Raw genomic sequence first — 7,117 nt, forward strand, 5'->3', positions numbered from 1 at the left:
GCTAATTTGATTATTAGCCCAGCTAGAATAATTTAGAAGGTAGGAGAAAACTTATTAACATTTTTTAGCCCCCAGAGAGTCTTGGTTGAAGATGACTTTGGTTGGGATGAGTGGACCCCTAAGATACATCTAATTATTCCCATCTCTGGTGGCTACTGAACGGATCAGGTGGAGAAGAAACTTTGTTTAGTCCTCTGTGGATGAAAAAGGGGTTCTGTGGAAAGTAACCTTAGTAACCTGATCATAAATTCTTAACTGGGTAGTCTAGGGTGGGCATTCACTCCCCAGGTATATAACTTTTTTAGTAAAAGGCTTATCTCTGCCTTAAACAAGCCCTGCTCATTGTTTCTGTTCATCTAGTTTAACACACCTTTGAAATAAGTCATAACCACGCTCAAGAGAGCACATCATTTTTTTCACTATCCTATATAATCCAATCCCGACCTTGCTCTCTCGACCTCCACACACTCTTCCTTACGTTCCCTCCTTAATTTCAAATGCATAAAAGAAGCTGCAAAACTGTTATTCTCGGGAACATTTAGATCTTGCTCCCTGCCTCAAATAAACTCTTATAAAAATTCTCTACAGGTTTGGACATTGTTACACTGATACCTGGATAAACTTCTTAGCAATTGTGTGAGCTAAGGTAAATTTTATATGAGAGAAAGTCGTGGGGATAGGACCTACTTTCATCTAATAATGTCTTCAAAACTCCTGTGGGGACTTAACACAAAATATTTCTTTTTCTCAAAATGTTGAAGACAGTCAGATAAAAAGGTGAATCTTGAATGTTTCCTAACCTCCTCTAAGATGCACATGTTTGGTGTTAAATTCAATGTTAGATCTAGTATTTCCAGTTTAACACGGAATTCAGTATGAAATTAAGCATGATTGATGTTTTTGTTGGCAGAAACATCATTCTGTTCTGCACAGAAGCTGTGCACCCTAACTAAAAATTTCTAAAAGCCAATTATTCATTATTTATTATTATTATTATTATTATTATTATTATTATTATTATTATTATTATTATAAGCCTAATTAGAGTAAAGTTGCCAGATTTAGCAAATAAAAGTACAGAACTTTTGTATTCTGAAATTAAAATTTAACCAGGGGTCCTGTATTGTATCTGGTAACCATAAATTAGAGAAACAAAAAAATAAAGAAAAAAATTTTACATGTTGATAATCACATAGAGTTAGACTGGGCAGGGGTTCATCTCAAATTCATTAAAATCAAGAGATCAGCATACAAATCAGGCACAGAAATACTAGACTCTTATTTTATAGATCAAACATATCCAGATAGAACGGGAAAAATTAGTTTTAACACAGACAACAAGTAAAGGTCTAATATCTATAATTAATATAGAGCACTTAAAAATTTACACGGGAATGCCAGTTACGTGTTACAAAATTTAGAAAAGGCTGTGAAATAAAATTCACAAAAAACCAAGTACAAATGGCTAAAGAACATGAAAAAAATGGAGAAATGCAATAAAGTAATTAAGTTATTGTTATGCCTGTGAGGGCTAAAAAATAATACTTTTCCTCCTATCTTCTAAGTTCATGTAGCTGGACTAATAATCAAATTAACAGAGACAGATTGATAGGAGAAAATAAAAATTTTAATACATGTGTGTTGGGAATTCACATAAGCATGAAAATTCCATAGTCAGAGAGGCAAAATTGGGTATATATGGCATTTTGGATAAAGGAGAAAGGGGATTTTAAAAATCCCATTTCAAAAGTGAAAATGGGTGATTTACAGCTGACTAAGGAAGAAGAGACGCGTGGCAGGTAAATGTGTGCTAGGCAGCCTAGAACCAATCAGACAGAGGGGTAATCTAGTAAATAGGACCCTGCTTGACAGCCTCCCATCAACCATACTTAATTCAAATTAGGCTGCCGCTACGGTGAACATCCTGCTATTTCCTTCCTGGAGGAGGTCTTTCCCTCTGAACCTCCAAGGCAGGAAAGGGAAAGACGGTCAAAGGTTCTGAGTTTTTTGTTTCTTAATTACAATCAATATCCCAAAAGGTAAAACTTTTGGTCCCCTTCATACCCATCAGGATGACACTCTCAAGTGCCCAACTAGAAAAGTGATAACATTTTATTCCATTTAAAATGGTACAGTGGGATTATGTGGACCAATCTGCACCCTGAGAATCTTTGTGTCAAGGATGATTTGAGAATAAAGAGGGGTATCCTGTTTTAACCCTTACTGATATGCTGCAATTCCAGTCTGGCACTAACCATCTAAAGTTAGTTCAGACTCTACAGGTTAAAGGCTTAGTTCTTCACCTGCCTGCCCCACTTCAGCCACCAGCCCCAATTTCAAGGGATTTCCAAGGCATCATCACTTCTGGCCAACTAGAAACAAATTTGGAGGTTCCCACAACTCCCCTCAGTTTCAATAATTCACTAGAACAACTCGCAGAACTCAAGTACTATACTGGTAATCACAGTTTTATCAAGGATACAACTCAGAAAGAGCCGAATAATGAGACACGTAGAGCAGGGTTGAAGAGGGTCTTAAACAGGAAACTTCATGGTGTCTCCTGGAGGAAGCAAAGCATGTCCCCCTCTCAGCACATCACCAACCAGGAAGCTTCCCGGTGTTTTGGTGTGCAGAGTTGTTATGAGGCTTCAGTAAGTAGGTACAATTGATTAAATCGTTGGCCACATGATTGAACTCAATCTCCAGCCACCTTCCCTTCCCCAGAGGTCAGACAGCTGAAAATCCCAACCCTGTGCTTGGTCTTCCTGGTGACTAGCCCCCATCGGGGAAGATCTAAGGGTCAACCAAGAGTCACCTCATTAGCATAAACTCAGGTGTGATCCAGGGGACTCATGCATAGCAAACAATTCCACCACTTGATAAATTCCAAAGTTTTTAGAAACTCCAGTCCAGAAATAGGGAAGGGGAAGGGAGCAGGCAGACCAGACAATTTCTTTATTATATAGCAAAGGGGGAGGGGAAGAAGAGAAGTAAGCAGCAAATATTTGAAAAGGTAAAGTACTCTAGATCAGTGTTTCCCAAACTTGAGGTCATGACACTTTCATGCTTGGAAAAATAATTCAGCCCACTGGGAACCAGTTTATTTTAATAGAATATGGAATGGAATGGAAGGGAAGGGAATGGAATGCAATGGAATGCAATGGAATGCGAAATATCAGAGTATATCATGTATAGTAAGAATAATTGCTATTTTGTGAAATTTTGCTTCAAGTAAATATATATGCAAGTGCCCCAAATGGACAGATGACATTTCTAGATATTTTTAAGATTTCCTGTGAATCGCACTACACTTTTTTTTCAGTATCAGTTACTATTAGGACTTCAGTAAACATTTGTATTAGCATACAAGCTATTTGAAAGTAACTCAGTTCACATGATGAATTGTGTTTATTTTTCTTTTTTAAGCAAATGCTTACTACAGTATCTGTTAATTTTTTTGTTTTACCACCCAGTGACCTAGCTGAAATTGTAAATTCACACTGCTCCATGGACATGTGGCCATTAAATCATCAGAATAAGAAACTTTTTAAGGAAATCTTCCTATTGAATTATGAGGCCATTGCGGAATACATTTCCAGATTTCTGGCATTAATTGAATTTTTCTCACAATTGCTTGCTGTATTGAAAAATTGATTTATCAATATTAGATGTATTGGTTGTGCCAGGCTCCATGCTGGGCATTAGGGATACAGTAGCAAAAAGGCAGATATGGTATCTGTCAGATACTACAATTTTTATAAACATTGACAGCAAACTTAGCCTGGGCAGTGAGAGAGGGCACCCTGAGCATGCAATGGTTAGGCTAACATCTGCAGACTGGCCAACCAGAGAGAGAAGCAAGACAGGAGGGAGCCAAAGAAACTGAAAAACAAAACCAACCAAAATAAAAACAGTAAAACTGGTGGGGTGGGTAACAAGAGGGAAATCAGTAAGAGAGGAGGTCTGAAATACAGGTGGAAGCCATATTTTGAAGAATTTAAAAACCATGTTATGTATTATAGATATTATTTGAAAGCCAGCTCCTATAGAGTGATGGACCTTTCCATTTGATATACTCTAACTGGCACTGTAGGGCAAAGTGTAGAATTCTGCAAAATTGCTATTGATCTGGAATTTCTAATGAATGAGCATTTATTGTCTAGTGGAAGATGGCCACACTTCACCCTGGTTAGAACTTTGGAGCAAGAATTGGGAGCATTTTGAAGACAGACTTGACTACAGAATGACTGGTCATTGTAGAAATTAGGGCCAAGGAGAACATTTAAATTTGGATGTAGACAAAGAAGATAATGAAAGCAGAAGAAACAGAGAAACAAATTAATTATAAAAGCTACGGCAGCTGTCACTCTTTGTTCCAGAATTCGATGTTTATCTTTTCATTTGCTTTCTATAAAGTATATACCAAGTTCAATTCCATTTTTCAATTTTAGTACAATATAATATTTAACACATGGCTGGCACAATTTATTCAGGTTGAGAGGTTACAAGTTTAAAATGTCCCATTTTTACATCTGTTTTGCTTCAACTATCATAATAAAAGTATTTTTAAAAGGACTAATGTTTGAAACTGAATCATTTCTTAACACTATATAAATAGAATCTAGTATTTGGAGACAAGAATAGTAAGCCCCAAACTTAACTTGAAATAAAATTCCCAATTATGGAATCTGAGACTGATTTACATTTTGGGAGGGGGTTGTTTTCTCATATAGTTTTTTGGAGAATTTTTATATTTCAAAATAGACTTTAAATGAGTTCCAATGTTATGTATTTTGCCTTGATATCCTTATTTCTGTCGCTCATAATCATTCTTTTCCATTTTAAAAATAGCATCTTATTTTCAATTTGCCTTTACTTCAAAAGTTAGACAGAATTTTATTCTTAGGAAAATTCTATCCTAAAAAATATGCCATATGTAGATTCCATGACAACATTATTTGGGACTCTTATGATTGCAAATGATTGAAACCCAGCTCAAACTAATTTAAACAAAAAAGGAGGATTTTATTGGTTCCCATGCCTAAACCACATGACACATGACTTTAGGTATGAGGAGAACTAAAGACTAAAATTCTACCTCTTGTTTCTGATTCTCTGTGCAAGTTGTCTGCCACTCCAGGTAGGTTTCTTCACAAGACAAGGGACATGGCTGTCAGCTACTCACAGCACACATCTTAGTAGTTCGGCAGCCAGAGAGGAAAGAGTACTCTTTCCCCAGAACAATTGTGAAACATCTCCCCCAGAGAGAATTCTGGCTTTCAGCCTACTCACAGCACACATCTTAGTAGTTCTGCAACCAGGGAGGAAAGAGTACTCTTTCCCCAGAACAATTGAGAAACATCTCCCCCAGAGAGAATTCTGATTGGTCTGATTTTGGTCATGTGATAACCTCTAGTCCAATCACTATAATGAGGTGTCATAACATGATGGATGTCTGCCACTAGAACCATATGAATTGAAGAAATATTTTGGAGGGGGCAGGGGAAGGAGTTATAAGCAGAAAAAAAAAATGTTAACTTCAGGTTTGACAAGAAAACGTGAACAGAGAATAAAAGTCATTATTTTAGATCAAATGTATCTTCTTCCATCAAAAACTCCCTTTAACATACCACAGTCTGGCAACATCACCTTTTTTATGTTTGTCTTTTCCACAGAATGGCAAAGGACCAATTATAAAAATTTGTATTACTGGTGTCTAACATTGTACCTAGCATATAGCAGATGATCAAGAAATGTTTGTTGAACTGAGCAGGTAAATACACATAAAAAATCGTTTTCAGATAACAACATAGGCACAAACAGCTTTGGCCTATTCACAACCACAATTGTAGACACCTCCAAAACACACACACACACACACACACACACACACACACACACAACACTAATCTTCAGGCTTTTAAAAAAATTACTGCATAATATTAGGTAGTATGGAGAAACTTTGGATCACCCATTAAATCTACTCATTATTCATCCCTTCTTTCTGGATACATAGCTAAATCACATTTCTCAGACTCCCTTGTATTTGAGTGTGGCCGTGTGACAAAATTCTCACAAGTGGAAATTAAATATGCTTCTTCTGATGTGAGGCTTTGGACTACCTCCTCAAGATTCTATTTTCCCCCTTTCTGTCTGCTAGAACCCAGGTTAACCAAACTGCAATTGTGCAGATGATGACAATGTCTTAGGAAACTGTGGAGAGTCAGACAATGCAGGAGGCCTGGGTCACTGAATGACCACACGGAGCAGAGCTGACTCACCAAGCACTTACCTCGGAACTGGTAAGATGAGAAAAATATATATCTTTGTTCTTTAAGCCACTGGATTGTAGGGTTTCTTTTTTGTAGAAGTTAGCATCTTATCCTAATAATAAAATGTGAAAAGAATTGCAAAACTGAGGAAAGCCAGAACCTGGGATGTAGGATTTTACATTAAAAAATTAAAACAAATAATAAAGAAAGGAGGGACTGGAATTATACTAAGTGGAATAAGTCAGATAGAGAAGGACAAATACCATATGATTTCTATTACATATGCAATCTGAAAAAAACAAAACAAATGAACAAACAAAACAAAACACAAACAGACTCAGATATAGAGAACAAACTAATTGTTGCCAGAAGGAAGGGGGTGGGTGATGAGCAAAAAAGGTGAAGGGGAATAAGAGGTACAAACTTCCAGGTAGAAAACAAATAAGTCACAGGGATGTAATGTACAGCACAGAGAATACACAGAAAATATAGTCATTAGTAAAGTAATTACTTTGTACAGTGACAGATGGTTACTAGATTTATTGTGGGGATCACTTCACAAGGTATACAAATGTTGAATAACTGTTGTACAACTGAAATTCATATATAGTATGTCAACTATATATTAATTAATTATTTTAATAATAGAAGAAGGAAAAATATAGGAAGCTTCCTGGAGAAAATAAGCCTTCATTGAAACTGAGAAATAAGAGATGTTTCAGGTTTAGAAAAGCATTTTGGCATTTGTAGAATGTGTAGGTGACAAGAAGAGATAACAGGAAAAGGAGTATTTTTAAGAACTTGTTTGTTTTGATTGCTTTTCCTTTGGACTTTTCTTTGAAAAT

Source organism: Rhinolophus ferrumequinum, chromosome 14 (assembly GCF_004115265.2).
Source record: "Rhinolophus ferrumequinum isolate MPI-CBG mRhiFer1 chromosome 14, mRhiFer1_v1.p, whole genome shotgun sequence".
Taxonomy (NCBI): Eukaryota; Metazoa; Chordata; class Mammalia; order Chiroptera; family Rhinolophidae; genus Rhinolophus; species Rhinolophus ferrumequinum.